This window comes from Solea senegalensis, linkage group LG4, assembly GCF_019176455.1.
Source record: "Solea senegalensis isolate Sse05_10M linkage group LG4, IFAPA_SoseM_1, whole genome shotgun sequence".
Taxonomy (NCBI): domain Eukaryota; kingdom Metazoa; phylum Chordata; class Actinopteri; order Pleuronectiformes; family Soleidae; genus Solea; species Solea senegalensis.
Genome location: NC_058024.1, coordinates 3,821,683 through 3,841,047, shown reverse-complemented (window position 1 = coordinate 3,841,047; position 19,365 = coordinate 3,821,683). Strand labels below are relative to the sequence as shown.

General features: G+C 42.1%; 1 protein-coding gene and 2 long non-coding RNA genes across 5 annotated transcripts in view; 1 reads left to right on the top strand and 2 right to left on the bottom strand.

The window, feature by feature from the left end:
* The window catches only part of sulf2a (sulfatase 2a), a 62,943-nt gene extending 61,036 nt beyond the window's left edge, over positions 1-1,907 (bottom strand). For both annotated transcript variants that reach the window (XM_044024479.1, XM_044024481.1), the window contains exon 1: positions 1,417-1,907. The gene's annotated coding sequence lies outside the window, so the exon portion shown is untranslated. The remainder of the gene's footprint in view (positions 1-1,416) is intronic.
* Positions 1,908-6,596: 4,689 nt separating this feature from the next.
* Positions 6,597-8,272, bottom strand: LOC122767733. Its single transcript, XR_006360238.1, has 2 exons — positions 8,208-8,272; positions 6,597-8,054 (listed from the first exon to the last, which is right to left on the bottom strand). It is a non-coding gene; the product is annotated as an uncharacterized LOC122767733 (long non-coding RNA).
* LOC122767734 lies at positions 8,267-18,413 on the top strand. Of its 2 annotated transcripts, XR_006360239.1 has the most exons (3): positions 14,624-14,753; positions 15,092-15,288; positions 17,859-18,413. It is a non-coding gene; the product is annotated as an uncharacterized LOC122767734 (long non-coding RNA). The 2 variants fall into 2 exon arrangements; XR_006360240.1 differs by lacking the exons at positions 14,624-14,753; positions 15,092-15,288 and adding an exon at positions 8,267-8,329.
* Positions 18,414-19,365: the final 952 nt, after the last annotated feature.

Here is a 19,365-nt window from a genome sequence, read left to right as displayed (position 1 = left end):
CCCATGTCTCAAGCTGGGGCTTTAGCCTCTTTTACACTAAAACAAGGCCATCAGAGACTTCACCCCATTCACAAAACAAGCCTCTGTCGGCCTCTGTTGGTCATAGTGGCAAGTGCAGAAACACAGACAGACAGACAGACAGACAGAGCCAATAAATACAATACTTCACTCCCACTCTCCGTGGGGTGAAGTAATGAATGGAAGCTATTGCCGTGACTGCCTGAAACAGTGTAAGTGTCCGTGTGTGTCGTCCAGGTAGTACCGAAATCTGCAGTCATGGAAACCAGAATGTGTGTGTATGTGTGTGTGTGTCAGAGAAAGCGTGGGAGTATTTTAAGATCTACACCAGACTCAGTTTCTGGCTGGATGTCTTGAGGCAGACTGGAAGAAGGCTCGAGCAGATTTTTGAGTCTTCTAATGTTTAGTGTTATCTTTTTCCAGGACATATCATTTATTATTCATTCAGTCTATTGAATCGCCCAACATCTCTCACAGTGTATTAATATCAAATTCAGAGACTTTCATGCAGCCCTGTGTTCGCTCCACAGACACACACAGTCTGTCTTTCTTTACAAATAAGGAAGGAAGTTACAGAAATTAGCCTACTATGATCTTAAGAGCATTTCATGGATTGAAGGAGCTGAAAAACATTTTTTATATACACATCTATATATATATATAAAAATGTTATATATATATACGAAGCACTACAGCAGGGCCTTCACCTCAGCCATCATTGCCAAGAAAATAAATAATTGCAGGAAAAGAGCAACAGTATGATGAATTGCAATTCAAGGACGTAAACAAATAGACCATAACATCAATAACATTCCCCGCAACAAGATACATTCTCAACATTAACTTCATAAAACTGGAGACCATAGTTACATAGTTAAAATTAAATAAACATAGGCCTACTCAGTGCAAACATAACCAAAATCTGGAAATATAAAATGAGGTCAGCCCGTGACGCTGCTGACACCGACATGAGGCTCATTTCATCACCATGGACAGCGCTATGAAATCACAGGCACTACAAACCATACACACATTGACAAGCTGGTAATACTCAGACTATTTTTTAAGATACAACGAAGTGCGGTGCGCCCGGCCCCTCCGGGATTCCACCTCGGCCCTCACTTTCGCGGCACAGTCCACCGGCGGCCGGGGATAGGACCCACGAGGGGATCCTTCCGCACATTCTCAGTTTTTTGTATATGTATGTGTTATTTTTCCTTTTCCCTAATCAGAGTGTCAGAGCCACTCAAAACACTGTAATGCAGTGCATATTGTAATGACACGTCAAACGGATGAAGTACCCAGCACTTTTCAACCCACACTTAAGCTATGGTTATGGTCCCCAGCACTTTTAGAAACAAACTGACGCCCTTGATGTGGCTTATAACATAGGCCTACCTTACATGGAAACCATATCCATTCGTTGGTCTTTCCTTGTGAAGTGGGCGATGGCAGCGTCATAAAGTTTGTCCTCTAACTTGAGCTCCAAAAGAAGTCCTTTCTCTGTGGACATCAGTACCAAAAATCCCAGGCGATCCTGTCCAGTACTGTTTCTGGCGTGCGTCTTGATTCGCTTCAGAGCCGAGTAAGACCGCTCCACGGTGGAGGTGAACACGGGGAGGGTCAGCACCAGGCAGGTGAGGGGATACACCGCAGCTGTATCCCCTGTATCCCCCATGCTCGTTAAGTGTCAGAAAGTGCAGCAGGTCTGATGGGCTCCTTGCCTCAAAGTTTGCCAAAGTTTGTACATGACTGTCAGTTCAATCTTGAACCTGCGGAAGTCGAAGTGCAGCCCGTAGTTTTCACTGTGCAGCTTCCGGTACGCTGTGCGCACGAGACTCCAACTAATAAGAATTTTCGGTCTTGAAATGCTTTTCCACTTTCATAACCTTCATTTTATTCCAGTTCTGGAGTTGGACTTCCTTTTTTTTATTACTTGAAGTTTTTCTGTGAGAGGCCGCCATGTACAACGGCGATGCTATCAAGCTAGCTACAACACCGCTGTCCTAACCGCTCTCAGCACTCTGGGGGGCGTGGTCTGCAGTTAGACATGCGGTGTTCGGACTTCACGAAGGCCTAGGATCTTTTGTTTTTGGCCCGCCCACTTAAAATCAAACCGTCACTGGTCAATTTAGAACACAGATGAGAGAAAATTTATTAAATGTACTGTTTTTAAAAAAATATGTATGTATATATATATATATATATCTATATATATATATGTATAGATATATATCTATATATCTATATATGTATATATGTATAGATATATATATATATATCTATATATGTATAGATATATATATATATATATGTATATATATATATATATATATATATATATATATATATATATATATATATGTATAGATATATATATTATAATGTCACTGCGTGATGTATATATCAGGTTCCCCCACTGATATATACATCAGACAGTCAGGAAGGAAACACCAGAGACAATCACACAACTGCAGATAATTGTGATCACTGCTGCCTCTGACTTGAAAATACTGCAGTTGGTTTATAAAGCACTTCATGGTGTACATTTCTGATCTGTCCTGAACCATCTATTGGTTTTTCTGGGACAGATCTATTCTCCATCCCCAGAGTCACAACGAAACATGGAGGTGAAGCATTCACTTTCTGTTTCACATACATAATCAACAGAAATGGGATTGCAGGTCATCAACTATTAAAGCTGCTGTCAGAGAAATATTGCATAAAATATGTGTAAATATCTCATTCCCATCTATTTTATAGGTTTTCCAGTTTACCAAAACATTAAACATTACCTGTTTTGCTTCCAGTCCTAAAAAACACTCAATTCTATTCAATTCTTCTTTTCTTCCAGAATAAGAATCAGGTTTATTGCCAAGTAATGTTTACACAATACTAGGAATTTATTGTGGTCAGTGGTGCACACAGAGGATAAGACCATTATTTACAACAGAGTGAATATCATTTAAAACAAAAGCCAATGCTACTGTGGATTGTTTCTTAATATATGCAACATTCTGCCTCACAATATATCAGGATACAAATATTACCACAGATGCGTTAACTCCCAGAGCTGAATGTTTGTTTATTTTAATCATTGTGACTCTTCATGTCAGCACAGCCTTTTATTCAATCACACACATTTTTATGCACTGCACTTTTACTTTTACAATTCATTTCTTAAATTCACTCACTCACTCACATCTTCTATCGCTTTATCCTCCACATGAGGGTTGACAATCTCAACTGACATAGAGGGAATGGTGGGGGACACACCTTGGACAGATCAGCAGTCCATCACAGGGACACATACAGAGACAAAAAACCATTCACTCTCTTAACTTAACATTTTAACTTAACTCTCTTTTTCATTTTATTTGTATATTGCTTTTTTTTTTTTGCTTTTTTAATATTTTCTGTGAAGCAATTTGAATTGCCTTGCTGACGACATGCGCCACAAATAAGATTCACGATTCCTGTTCTAAGTAACAATGCAACATTTAATGTTCTTTACAAAAGGGAAGAGCAATACAAATACACATACAAAATAATAGTATAAATGGAGGATAAAGTGACTATAAACTGGTGCAACTCTGTAGCAGCTGGTGCAAATGACTGAAATAGTGCAAACACATTCATTACAAATATACAGTGTTTAACACATTTAATTGACCACCTGTCATAAAAACTTAAAAACATTTATTTTAGAAACGTTATTATTTATTTAAATATATAAAAATAATTACACCTGAACCGACCTTTTTAGTCGTCTCACTGGGCTTCTCTGAGAAGTCAGACATGAATCAAGCATATCATTCAGCCACTAAAAGGCCACTTTTTTTGTTCAGTTCTTAATCACAAAATAATAATGTGCCATGATTATATTTAATCATATTTATATAGCTATATAAAGTTAAAGCACTTCTACATACTGATGTATAAACATTACAAAATCATAGATGTACATACGTTTGCATTGCATTGCCTTGCACATACTGTATATTCATATAAAACTGTATATGTCAAACTCTTTGAAACAGAGCAGACCTCTGTGCTCTGCTTTGACACCATTATGCAGCGACCTCTACTGACCACTTTGTCCACTCTCACGACAAGGGCACATGAAAATAACAGTATTCTGTGGCAGAGGTGGTCGATATGTGCACTGTTGTTTACTGTGTTTCTTTGGTGATTACAGACTCAAGGTCCACATATTAAAGACACACTAATCTTATTCGTCTTTGCTTTACTATAACTACACCATAGGCGAGCAGTGAGCAATTTAACCTGTGCTATATTATTATATAAGTCACTTCCACTATAGTCTGTTATGTTTTGTTAAAAAAAAAACCTGAAAAACTAAAAAGGATTTTGTTTTTGAATAAACAAATCATTACATTATATACATTAACCAGTCAGAAGAGGGCGCCACCGGTTTGGATAATTCCCACATGTAACATCAGTGCAGACGTGCATGCAGGTTCAGCCGACAGCACTCAGCACTCAACAGGAATAAGTCTTCTTCCCATCCATACAAATGTCACATGTATAGATTGATGTCCATGTATTATTCACTTGTGTCTTTCAGGTTGGAAAAAGTCTTTGCTGGAAATGCTGTATGGTTTCAGGTACTCTGGGGACAAACGTCTCCTCATTACTCCTTCATTTGCACACACTCCTTAATGTGAACTTCCTTAAATCCCTACCTTCACCAAACTTCAATAAACTCAATAAAAATATGAATTGAACTAAGTGGTGTAAAGGGATTGTATGAGATACTGTTCTCCCTGTACAGACCCCCTGTGGACAACCAGGAAATCTGAATATATTGAATATCCACTGGGAGGAAAGAGCTCAGTTTGGAACACAGTGTCAATTTTGTAGATGATGTTCCCATTCAGAGGAAAGTAGGAAATAAATAATGGCACATATGAATGTGATTGGCAGGTGATGCCGCTGAAAATCAGGATTCTGGAGGCTTGTGTGCCATGTTAACGTGATACTTTTTTCATACAATCATATCATTTGATTTACCTATGGAATAGCCTTTAGCAGAGCCTTTAGATATCAACATTGGATGACTGTACATCAGAGCCCTCACAAAAGAACATAAATGTAAAAGAATGGTCATTATTTTTGATATTCATGAATGATTTGCCATTGAAATCAGTCAAAAAGCCTGTAGTCACATACATCTTCGCCAATAATTTGCTGAACTTAATCATTTTGACATAAACAAGGGTCTTTCTGCATGTAGTTAGAATGTTCTCCGTGTGTGTGCATGTGTGTTCTCCCGTTTCCTCCCACAGTTCTGGTGACCAGTCCAGGCTGTATCCAGTCTTTTACCCAGTGTCACCCAGGATTGGCTCCAGGTGCCCACAACCCTCCTATTTGCAATGAAAAACAACACCAAACTGTTATGATTGAATGATTTCACTGTGTGTTGGAGTCACAATTATTTTGCGCAGGCTAATAGTTACGTAAGATTTTAATGTCATCCCATGCTGAGTATGTTAATCCACGACATCTGCAAATAAACAGCTATAAATTACCTCCTTCCACCTGTGAGGAGGAGAGCGGGTTTACCGGAATTATTTTATTGTCCCTTTTTGCCACGGTCTGTATAGAACCTCTCCTAAAACACATATTTTATATAAATACTAAGATATATAAAGACATATTCACACAGGAAGCATGAACACAGTTTAGAGTACATACACAGAGAGCAGCAGAGAGAGGAGCACAGTAATAACCCAAGGATCACTTTTCTTCCCAGTTTATTTTTCATTATTTCCCAAAAGTCCTGGTTAATAGCGTCTCATCTGAATGACACGTTCTACCCTTGACAATTTTTCCTTTCTCCTGAAAATTACTGTAACAATGAGGATCAAATGACAGCTTCACCCAAAACAACAGCCCACGCCCAGGGAGCGAAGCCCATAATCTTTTTTAAATAGGTCTCTGACAGTTTTTGTTGTGGCTGTTATTACAGGCCTTACTGACAGTGTGTGCACAGTCCTGGCTAACGTTTGCAAAGTTACATGATGTAAATAATAATAAAAATAAACTTTATTGCATGTTCAATTCTCTTCCAGCTGTTGTTTTACAATAAAAGGCCACACGACTATACAAATCCACACTGTTTATGAAAAATGTGGCTTGCATTTATTTCACTCATTCATTTATTTATTTATTTATTTAATTGACGACGTTCATTTCCCCAGTTTTTTCAGAGGTAGTTTCAGGTTTATCCTCATTTGACTTTTTCAACGTATTGATTGTCCAATTACTGATTGCCAAAGAGAGTTGGTGTGGTGTGTATTTTGCAGTAATCTGTTAGGATTATTATTACTATTATTATGATAATTATTAATAATCACTGGTGCAGTTCATGTGTTAAACTGAATGAATTAAGAGTTGAGATGAAACCAAAGATGAACTACAGTGTAAGTGTCACCAGCAGACAGCTGAGCAAAAACACACCTGAGGCAGTTGATCACAAACGTTGTTAACACAGTCACAGTCACTGCTTTCACACATGTTACCTCACATGTTCACACAGAATCACACACACATGCTGTTCCAAACACACATGTGACTTTTATTTTCATGTGATGCACTGCTTTCTTAAGGAGAGGCAGATTTATATTTTATAGCACCACCCAGACCCCAACTAATGGTCTACAGCGACACCTAGCGCTGTGGAGTAGTAAGTGTATAGACAACATGTTTTCAAAAGTATTGGTAACTAAAAAAACACAATATCTCCAATCAAATAAGACTGTAAAATAGTGCAAAATAAAACCTTCTCTACCTTTTTTTTTTTATGTCTCTTAAATATTTGTCCCCCAAAGGCCTTGAGAAAAGGATTAATGATCATAGTTTCTGACCCTAGTGGTTCTGATCATGTGATCGTCCAGTGGCTCTGGCTCAGGGACTGGAGCAGCAGCACCAGTGATAATGTTCTTTGCTCTTTCTGGAACCAGAGAGCAGTGACAGGCAATCCATGTACGTCCATCTTCCAGCATGTAGGTACTCGCACCAGCCTCTGCATCTGCATCACAGTCTGTCAGTGTCACTGCAGAGCGGCCGTCCCAGGGTGCTGATTCAAATGGTCCTACGATGTCAATACCCACCTCCTGCCGGCAGCGGAACTGGCAGAAGGTGGTGCAGCATGGGTTTTTGGCACTTAATCCCATTCATCTGGCATGTCACTGATGCTCTCCTGCACACACATGGCCATGCTTGGCGACCAGTAGACGTCCCGCAGCCTCTGTTTAGTGCGGATGACGTCCTGGTGGGTTTGATGTGCCAGGTCAACAAGCTGCTTTCTTTGGGCCACCGGGACTAGCTGTCGCTAAGGGCCCCGGTACACGATCACGTCTTGGACCGAGAGTTTGTCTCTGACATCAACGAAAGGCTTGAGCACGACAGGACTTTGGACTTTGCTGTTCTAGACCATCCCTTTTTTGTATGGACACAGCTCACATGCCACAGTGAAGTCCTTCACTGATCTGGATCCACCAGTTCAAGCTCTATAATATTATTATGCACCAAATTATTCTCTGCATTTTGACCCATCCTAGAATTAGGAGCAGTGGGCTGCCACACTGAGTAGCATCCGGGGAGCGATGGGGAACCGGCAAACTTCCGGTTACAAGCCAAGTTCCCTTTCCACTTGGCCACGGGCTGTCCTAGGAGGGAGCGTAGAGTGGTGGCGTCGCTAGGTGCTGGAGCTACTGTGATAGTTCTAAGGTGATCCTTATTTGGCAGCAAACCTCAGGCTGAAATGTGGTGTCTCAGGAAGTGTCGGGCTTTTCTGGTTGAAATGACACCGTTTCAGTCTTGACCACCAGCAGATTGTAGTCATGTTCTTGCTCGTCCCTGCCATAGACTATGACTTCATCCAGATAGTTCTGGACCCCCTTGAGGTCTTGGAGCTGTACACAGTCCATATGGAACCCAGTGGAACCTGAATAGTCCTTCATGTGTTATGAATGCAGCTGTGTTCCTGCTCTCTTCTGCCCGATGAACACCTGTGATGACAGTGATGATGATAAGTATTTGCTAAATCAATGGTGGCTCCACACATTTCTGAGAAAATGTCATCCATATGCATCACTATTGCTTTATGTGGCTCACAGTAGTCCACACACATTCTCTCTTGTGTAACCATGAGGGGCAAATACCCGTGGAGATGCATCGATCCTCTCAGTCACATCCATTTCCATCAGCCTCTCAAGTTCAGCAGATACAGCTTTTCTTCCAGAGACCGGGAGCCTTTGTGTTTGCCACTGCAGCTGCAGATGAGGTAACTGAGGATGAGGTTGCACGTGAGAGCACTGTGTTGTGTTCAATATATTCAGCAAATTCCTAATGACACATTTTGTGTCAGTAACCAGCCTTTGTGTCACCTGTGACTGAGAATGTTTTGGTCTGGTCTGAAAACACTGCTCCAACATTCAAACCCACAACAACATTTCATCACGTCTCAAATACATTCTGGAACGTGATTGTACTCGATCCCCGGAACATGTTTAACCTCAATGACCTACTCCTTTTGATCCATCCATCCATCATCCATCTATTGTCCACCACTTTATCCACATGAGGGTCATAGGGATGACAATGATGTCAAAAATATGTAACAGTGAATGCCAGAGCAAGAGAGAAGTGGGATTATCATCATCGTTTTCCCAAAGTAGTGTTATGTTGTTGTGTACATGAAATATGAGGTTTTTCACTTCAAATTCAGTTTTCTATTTAAACGTAATTACAATGAGAGCCATGATATTCCTGTGCAATATAGACAGATAGAGTACTAGTACCAAGAGAGTTGGAGACTTATTTACTTATATGCTGTTTATATACTGTATGTTTATTTAGTTCTTGTCTATTTGACACAGAGGTAAATATTGTGAATATCTGTTTTTCTGTTGAATTGATTCTCCTCACACCCTCATGTAGGACTCTGTTGTCCGACGTTATCACCATACAGAATATATTCTAAGCTGCTGGATGGATTAAGCCTGTGTTTGCTTGACTAACCAAGTACAAACACAGCTAATACCAGTGTGGGTGCACCACCACTGCACCACTGCTTTTGAGCCTCTCCCCGTGGGGCTGTGGACAAGGCCTGATGGTGGCTGGTGTTGCATCAGTAATCCAGATGATTCACATGTAATGTTTTTCCAGCAGGTTCCAGCACACACACACACACACACACACTGATGACACACCTTATTGTGCAACAACACCGAAAACTGTGTGTATCTGGTGCCGACTCATTAATTTCAAACTCTCTGTTTCTCAGCTGTACACTCCTTTATTGTGCAATATATGAGTCTCACTAGGACAATACGGTTCAGCACTTAGTCTTGAAATAACAAAATTCATTCTCTTGCCTCGGCTGGCTCGACCGTAAATCACGTGGCATTAAAGTCTATTTGTGGTTGTGGGGGGAAAATGTGTAAGTCAGCAGCATTGTTTGCAAAGGTCAAAAAATGACTTTATTATCCTCCTAAGATTTATGCTCGGGTCTCAGATAGAGCTGACCAATTTATTTCACACATCAGCATTGGCAAATTTATCAGCCGATGTATTTGATATAAATGCGTTCACAGAAGTGGGAAAGTCCACTTCTCCATAAAGATGAAAAGCTGTGTGACATCGTGTTGACTTCAGCAGGTCTTGACTTTATTAGAGGATCTTTTTTTATTATTATTATTATTGGCAGAAGTCTGTTTTGCTTTTGTTCCTGCTGGCAGTCATGAGAGCCAGTGTCTGGCTCCCGGGATGTTTCACAGAATAGGTGGCGCTCTCTACAGCGCGCTGAGTAAAGTTGGTGTTGATTATGTCAATACATCACACAGCCACACCTTAAACAGACTGAACTATCCCTTTAATGACTCAGGATAAACATGGGATCTAAGGTTAGATCATTTGAGAAGCAATGCTTTACTTTATGTAGGACTGAGGTGTGTGTTACTTTTTATATTGTTAATGCCCATTGGCACAATAACTGTATAGTGCGTTGTTTTCTTGTGTGTTTTATGCTTTTTTTGCACAATACATTATTATATTGTGAAACTGTACAAAAATCTTCCTTAACTATATGTCTTCCTTACAAGTTGTAATAATAATAATAACTAACTTGTTATTATTATTATTATTATTAATAATAATAATAATAATAATAATAATAATAATAATAATAATAATAATAATAATAATGATAATAATTAGTAATAATAATAATAATGATAACAATAATACACATAAACATTTCCAAAGTTGGTAATTGGAGAAGTGAATGATTCTCTGTTATGGAGGAGATTCATGTGCATAATAAATGCAACATAAAAAATCTGAGCTAAAAAAGCAAAGTTTAAAAAGAAAGAAAGGCCTAAGGAAGATAAAATAAATCAGACAATGAATCCTCCCATTTATCTGGGCTTTGGACCAGCACAAGGACTACACTGGATTAGGTCAAATTAGAGTGTGCAATGAGGATGGGGTACTTTGCTCAGGGGAAACTCTCTCTCTTGCTCCGGGAAACCCCGACCTTTGACCTGGTGAGGGACTTGGGAACCGGCAGACCCTTTGGTCACAAGCCAAGTTCTCGTCCCACCTGGAAGCTTTGGCTGCCCGAGGAGGTGTGATTAAGATAATTGCTGTTTTACATGTAAGATGACACATAGCATCAGCACTAATGTCCGAGACACTCTGCTCGTTATTTAGATTCTCTGCTGAATCAGTAGAACAACAGTTTACTAATGGAACTACACCTAAATCATGTCTCCATGTTATATAGGTCGAATTAACCTCATCTGAAACTCAACACCCTACAACTGAACATCAGTGAGATCACGTGTTGCACAATCCACATTACCAATTTTGAATTGGACACTGTAAAGTGACCCCAGCCACGGGGGCTGCAAACTGCTGTTGAATGATACACCAAAGGTACCTTATTGCTGTTATTGATACTACCACTATTTAAAAAATGCACCTGTGGCTCATACTTCCTGCTCACATTTCGTTGGAGGAAACGTTGAGAGGGAGAAGCTAAAATAAATCATAAATACTGGAGATCAGCCTTATTTGTTGTTGTCAGCTCAGGGTAAAACACTTGAAGTAGTTATGGAGAACTTGTCAGCAGTGTGTCACAGAGCAGCAGAGCCGTCTCCACCACCACTGGCATGTGTGACAATCAGGCCCCCCGAGTCTCTGACGCAGCTGTAATCTGAAGAGCTGAGGTCACCTCAAACACTCGGGGACGACTTGTCCTCTTTGTCTTCCAAGCCAACTCCCTCCTGTTGTACACCTGATGCCTTGCTCCCTTTTTCTCACAGCTCATATCTGCCCCTTTGACAAAACACCCGGGTGGGAACCAGAGCTGTCACAGGTGGTGAGAGGAGGATGTGCAAGGTGTAACCACAGTGAAATGTGAGAGCGAGAGCGAGAGCGAGGGGAAGACCATTTCAAGGAAAACACTGTTTGTGTTAATGGCTTCCAGAGAAGGCAAACACCAACCAGTGTTATCCAGATGTTTTCCTGCTTTCTTTACTTTTCTCTAAAATGAATATTACCTTATTTTAAGCCAAGTCACTGGATAATTTGTTCCATTTGAGGGCAGACAGGCAGGCGACAGTCAGGCGAGCAGCCGCAGAGGCTCAGGCCGTGTTGGATAGTATCACGTAGCTGCTTTTACGACCTGTTTTTACACCACAGTGTTGAACGCAGCCATTTATCCTGCAGTGTATGACACGGTGTGAATGGAACTGGGTGCACATGGCAGTAAAATAAAAGCTTGTTCATTACTGGTAGAGGAAATTGGGCTACGTGGAAATAAAGCGAGGCTGCTGTTTGTCTGCAGTGAATTACCGACAGACGTTACAACTTTCCACTGTTTAAAAGTCAAGTCAATTTTACACAATCGAAAGGCTTTACAGCCGTGACACCCTCTATCTTTAGACCCACAGAAAACCCTTGTACAGGGGAGACGAGGGATGTCCCAACGCCATCTGCAGCTGGTTCCAGATCAGAAAAAGACAAGCCGTGGATGAAAGGCGGATAAGGAGAATATTAATGTTAGCAGTAATGAGCAGCTATATAACATATCTATATAATTGTAGTTGTAGTATTTGAAGCTCTGGAATCAGGGATACCTGGTAAATAAGAACAGAGAGAGGGAGAGAGAGAGAAACAGTATTGTGATAATGCCCATGTGCCAAGTGGAAACACTGATGAGTGAAAGTAAAATCCAAAAGCAGACATTTTCAACAACATCACAGAAATGATCCACTGCCTTATCTTGAGCACATTCTCTACTTCATATGTGTCAAACTCAAGGCCCATGGACGGACAGACAGACAGACAGACAATAGATAGATAGATCCTTAGTTTGGTCCGTTGACTTTATAATAACTCATATATATAATATATAATAATCATATAATAATAATTTTCTTCCTGTTGTCTTTCTTCATTCTGTCTCTGTCTCTGTGCTTGTAAACATTGTAATGGATACTTATTCCAGTAAAGCTAAGAAATGCGACACAGAGCCCATTCTGTAGACATATGCACACTGTCTTAGAGTTGTTTTGAAGAAACAATGTCTTGTTTATGGAAAGCTTTCCAAAGCGCCAAAGAAAAAGATGGTTCTGTTTCTGTGTTTCTGTGTGGACGGAGCAGTCTCCCTGCTTTGCATTAGCTCCCTGTCCCTGAATTAACCGCGAGACCAAACCAGCTGAACTGATGACCAGCAGAGTCTGCTGCTGCTGTTCTCCTCACCCGTCCTCGTCCGAGTGTGTGAGAAAGAGTGACTATGCAAACTATAATGTTTATCACACTGCTGCTTATTATGTATGTCAGAGCCAATGTGTTTATTTGACCGCTCTTTGGCTCGAGAGCCCGATCTCCAATTTCTAGAAAGATCACTGGAAGGTCTCCTTGTGAACACTTGGGCTCCAGCTCTCAGAGGGACAGGAATAACAATCCTCTCTATGATGTCTTCCACATGCGCTCCATGACGTTCACTTGTTTTTTTCGGACAATTTTTGCCCTTCATCAGATGTGCTGGAGGCTACATTAGAAAGAGAGAGAAGAGAGAGAAAGACAAAGGTGAAAGAAAGTGAGTGGGAGAGAGGAAAAAGTGAGAGCTGATCTTAAATTTCATCTGAGCCCCGGCAGCTACACAAACAGTGGATGGAGATGGGAGGGGGAACACGGCAGCTGAGGCAGAGGGACGGACGGATGGATGTGGATGTGGAGAGGGAAGACAGGGAGGGAGCGAGTGAGTCGCTCGGCAGAGCCACTCAGTCTAGACTCCAGATGTGCAGGCAGCAGCAGTGTGGCTGTTTTGGCCCCCACCAGGCTGCACTGGGAGTATCCCCAGCACATGTCCCCACTTCGCCTGTAAATCAGCCCAGCCAGGCCTCAGGCAGCACTGCAGCCACAAAGCCCCTCGGTCCAGACCCCCGAAACCGGCTGCACGGCGACACACAGGCGCTGGCAAGCCCACTGGGACGGTCTGCCTCGTGTTAGATAGTTAGATAGAAAGTCCAAGTTGTAGAAGTTGTATTTTGTTTTGGTTTGCATGTGTACACACACACACACACACGCACACATACACAGTGCACGTGGTGTTTACTAGTTGCACAGCTGCCTATAGATCAGAGAGGATTGCAGCTGGGTGTCGTAAACACTAGCATTTCTCGTGTTTTTTTTTTGCTCCACCACAGCTCGTCGGCCGCTCTGCTCCCTAGTCTCACTGGCACCAGGACATTCCGTCAATCGCTCACTGCTTCCCATACTTCACATTCACTCCAACACGGTGCATTCACACAATTACAGATTCCTGCTGGATGTTGGGAGTGTGTGTGTGTGTGTGTGTGTGTGTGTGTGTGTGATCCTTTCCCATCAGCGCTCAACACATAATTAGATGTTGAACTAAGGAGCGCAACCCATATATAGTAAGCAGCTCATACCACAAACATGTACTTAAAACCAGATTTTATATTGTACTACATCAGACTAGAGGGAGCTCTCAGAGTGAGGAAGGAGACTTTCTTTGGGTCACAGAGCAGCAGAAAACATGAGGAGGAGCCCTCTCTCTGTGTGTGTGTGTGTGTGTTTTCCACGTGTGATCCATGCTGTGGGGACCTACATCTGTTTACACAGTTCACATATTATCATAGAACATCAATGATTACAGTATAAGCTGGAGACATGTTGTCAGAATCAGAAATACTGGGTTGAGATGCTTAAGATTAGAGTAAGTCTCCAGGAAACCAATGTAATGTTCTCTAAAGTTATTGAAAGCAGACTGTGTGTGAATTTACCTCATATTCATATCTCTGTGAGGATGTTTTCATCTTGTGGGGACATTTTGCTGGGCCCTTCAACTTTAAAGGGCTTTTTCAAGGTTAAGATTTTAGGGTTAGGGTTGGAATTGGGTTTAGGTTAAGGGTTAGGGTTAGGCATTTAAGTGTGGTGGTTATGGGTAGGTTAAGAGGTCAGGGGATGTATTATATCTATGATGTGTCCTCACTAGGATGAAAAAAACATTGTGTGTGTGTGTGTGTGTGTGTGTGTGTGTGTCTCCGAACAAATCCCCTGCTATTGTGCAAAGTGCTAAAACAACGCTTCACTCAGCTGTTCAAACAGGTAGCATGGAAACACTGGAGCTGTGTTGAAGTTGATCAGGCAGCAGACATCCTCTGAACAAACAGGTGTGTGCAGGGACAAAAATTTGGAGGTCAGTATCTGTGTGTGTTTGTGTGCACTCAGCTGTGACTGTGGCCCTGTGAAAATCTACTTCCCTGTGTGTGTGTGTGTGTGTGTGTGTGAACAGGTGAGCAAGCCCCTATTTTTGGTCCAACAAGCAGACACAAACACAGCAGTGCACCTATTTACACACACTCTCACACACACAAATCCCCGTCGATCCCCCTAAATACACCTGTGCCATGGTGAGATTCTCGGAGCAGCAGCACTCACATAACCTGCTTCTCCGTCTGTGTGTGCTGTGGTTGTTTAAACACCTAAATGATGTTGTTCCTTGTCCCAGCACCGAGGTCCAGACCCTCAGTGGGACACATGAGAGAAGACGACACAGCAGACGCTCTGCAGTGAAATGCTTGTGGATGGTTAACGAGGCTTTAACCTCTGCACTGTGGGAGGGAAGCAGTGCAGAAACACAGCACAGACCTCTGAGTGGACTGTAATCACAAGCTTACATGAGACAATGAAGGGCAGTGGACCAGCGTGAGTACTGCTGCGTAATTTACAGTCAACCTCGTCTAGTTTGAAACTGCAGTTCATGCACTGAGTCCCATTAAATGACTGCATTTGAGCTGATTAACATGAAGACATGTTTTTAATTGACAAAAACGTCAAGTGAGTGCAGCCTCTCCAGTGTTTCTCATGTCGCTGCATGTGTTTCTGTTCGGATCATGCAAACGAGGAAAGATGTCATTTCAGTTTGTGAGCTGAGACGATGATGTGCTCTAACGCCAAGCCTTTTTTTCTCACGCAGTCTCGCTTTTTGATGGTGACTGAGTCATGTGGAGCTGATAGAAAATAGCAATAGAATTAATTAATGAATGACAATCAATTCATTTACATTTAAAATAAATGTAAACAAATGTCTGTTACAGGGTCTCTAAGCCTAACCCTTTTATAATAAATGTAATATGTAATGTGTATGTGAAATGTGATAGAGTTATAATAGATTTTTTTTCATCATTTCTAAACTTTCAAAATTCATCACATTATTTACAGAGTAAACCAAGGACTTCTGCCTGGGAACAAATGACTCACAACTGCATCCTTTAATAAATAACTAATAGATTATTGGTTTACACTAGTAAGGTAATTAGCGGTGTCAGTATGTACCACTGTTACAAGCATGTGCCTACATGTGACCATTTAATGTTCATTTTGAAGATTTACAACAGCAGCACATGACTCAAAGTCAGGAGGAACACTTGAGCCTCCTTCCCGTTATCCACGGCTCCCTTGCTGTACCACAAGAGGGCCACCTACACCATCTAAGATCCTCCTGGGGTCCACAACAGATAGTAATCTGTGTCCAGTGTGTATTTGCAAGTGTCTGTTAGCATGCGTGCATGAGTAATCCTGAGCTGGGGGAGGTTTAAAAGAGACAAGGCAGTCAGTCAGTCAGAGGGCCCTGGGCTCTCCCAGTTAATTAGTAGAAGGGCTAGGCCACAAACAGGCCAGCAGCAGCAGCAGCAGCAGCAGCAGCGTGGCCGGCAGTCATCATGTGAAATGGCTGGAGGGGAGAATGACTCTCTGACGCTGCAGATAGAGCTGTTCAAAGAGCTAATGTGAGGCTGTCTGGCCTCGCCTTATCTGATCTGACCCCAGCTCATACGCCTCTTGTTACACTATGTTTCATCTGGTGCAGTGTGTGGAAGGTGTTCCTGTGTGTGTGTGTGTGTGCGTGTGTGTGAAAGCACAATGTGTGTGTGTGTGTGTGTTGGAATCCAGTTGGATTGAATGTCAACCGGGCCAGTGTGAGGTCACCATCACTTGTAAGTGGGTAAACGGGGACTGCATATCAAATTAGCCACAGGTACCGTCACTGTACTGTACTGTCCTGCTACAGAGCGACCTGAAATCGTTTAAGTGTGATTTATGAAGTGATTTATGGGAAAGTTACTCATGCGAGCTCCCTGGCCTGAGCTGGATATGTTCACAAGTGTGTTTTTGTTTAAGTGTCTTCAGAGTGGAGTGCAGTGAGTCCAACAGACTCAGCGATGGTTCAATGTTAAGGGCAATCAGTGAATGTGCTCAGAATGCTGCACGAGTGTGTCCTCGTCCTGCAGCTGATCATTTATTCTCTATTATATGCTAACAAGCAGCAGTGCATGTTTCAAATGAAGCGGCGCGCTGTAATTACGTACCCACTCCAAGCTTCTCTCTGCTGGCACAGACTTGACTGTGGGCAGGGACCAACAATTCAGACACAATTTAGCAACAATGCTGCAGTAATTGTTGTTGCCCAGTGTCTCTCCCAGGGGTGAGCCGTCACTTCCCCAAACACAAACATGTGCACAGATACACACTGTATTGACACACATTAGCACACAATGTTGACACAGCTTCAGCAGATCCCTTCCCCGCCCCGCCATTTGCCTTCTTGATTCCTCATCTCATCATCGTCCCTCCCGACACACACACACACACACACACACACACACACACAGAGACACACAGTGCTGTTTGGTGGAGATCAGAAGCCCAGCTCGGAGGCCCCACACCTGGGCATGTTTGCGGAGGAAGCGGGCCCTGGGCGGGCTGCGCTCCATGCGCCTGTCGACTGGCTCCACCAAGTCTGGCCAGCTGTGCTCCTGGCCTGGCCTCGCGCTGTGGGGGCTGTGCAGCTGGGAAAGGCATGTTTCCCAAAAGAGGAAAAAAAGAGGGGAGGGGAGGAGGACACAGAAGAGAAAGAGAGAAAAAGGGCTTTAGGTTATTTCGAGCTCATTACACATTCATCCCTGAGCGCTCCTAAAGCATCTCTTTTAATATGAAAAAAACATTCTGGGCTAAGCTGGTTAATACCTTGGAGGAGCTTAAATTCATTATTAGCTTTTTATGGACTCATCAAGCAACGCTTTACATACACATAATCAAACAGGTCATTTTAAAGCGATGAACATATGTAGTTAGATAATGATACCAACTGATATCTTGGTATAGAGCTAAATAAGTTGAGAACTAACTCAATTTCAAATCGTTTTCTTGCCGCAGTTTCATGAAATACGTTTTCAAACATTCACGTTGAATTTGAATTTGTTTTTTGTCACATTCAGGTCCAGTGTGATGAGTTGGACGCGCTGGGAACTTTCACCAGTTTGGAGAGACGACAAACAAATGATTGCAGCATTTGCTGTTTCAGATGTCACCTCTTCCTGTGTGTGTACTTAGCCTTCTGCCTCGTGAAGCTTCCAAAAGCCTCTGAGCCCAGCAGAAGCTTGGGAAACGGAGGGTGCGAGTGGAAACGCTGCCGCGTACTCCTGTCACTCAGCACTCCAGGGAACAGCCTGAGCCAGGCCGAGCCAGGCCGAGCCAGGCCGAGCAAGCCGGACCAGGGCCAGAGCCCTGCAGTGATAGAAGATACTGTCAGAACATCCTGAAAACCTCTGTCACCGAGGACATCTGTGTCCTTATCTGTGTCCACACTAACACACGGTCATGTGTTTGTCAGTGTAAACAGGAAGCAGATTCTCTCCTCTGCAGTTCTTTGACAATATTACCAAAGAGAAACAACAATGGTGAACAATAACGACACCGATGTCGAGCTGAAATCGAAAGCAAGAGTTTTTCCTTCATGGCTGATTTTGTCGTCAATAAAAAAAGAAAAACAATCAGGGAGTGAATGTGTGTAACTATGTCATCAAACTAAACTTCAATTCAAAACATATACATCCGTCTCCAGAGGGCAAATCAAGGCATGTAGAGCACTTGTCAACAAACAGAATTAGAATTAGAATTTTTGCACAAACACTAATTAGTGCAGTGAATTTGTAAAAAAAACAAGTCAACTAAGAGTCAAATTAAAAGTTGTATTAAACAGTAACATACAGGCAGAATTTACATAAGAAACAGAATAACATAGAATTGTGCAACTTGCAGTATAAGTGCAGTATATTGTCTGTACTGCATTGTTTTTATTACACATTGTTATAAAGACAGTGAAAGAGCACATCGTCATCCCCCAGACAATTCAAAACAGAAATTACAATAAAAATACTGATGATGCAAGTAATTCAATAAATAAATAATGGCAAGAAGGAGCCAGTAGCATTTTCAAACTTCTCCAATTTCAGGAGTCCTCAATGCTGGAGTCGTGTGAGTGAACAACTTTATGAAGTGAAAACAAAGTAGTGTGGCTTAGTTTTAATTGTGTTATTTGTGCTGCACCTAACAACAAAGCAGTGCTATCTCTCCAAAGCACCTTTATTTGTGCAGGATCACTGTGTCTTCATAGACATCATGATCATATCTGAGGTCATACAAACGCTAAGAAGCTACATTTCTCTGCTTATATCCCTTGGGCTTTTTTGGACTGTGGACTGAGTGTTGAAGTGAAACAACACTAGTTATCCAGTCCAGCTATTTATTGTCCCTGCCAGGTCATTCCCCTCAGAGAACCTCAAACATACGAGAGTAACCATGCAAACAGAGGCGCAACACACTAAAGCCGTTTGTCTGCTGCACAAAGCACAGAGCCTGCTGACACACAACATGCTCTGTCTGCAAAGAGTCCACATGTGAGCCACATCCCTTTTGGTTCAAAGAGCCTCTCACGGTGTGTGT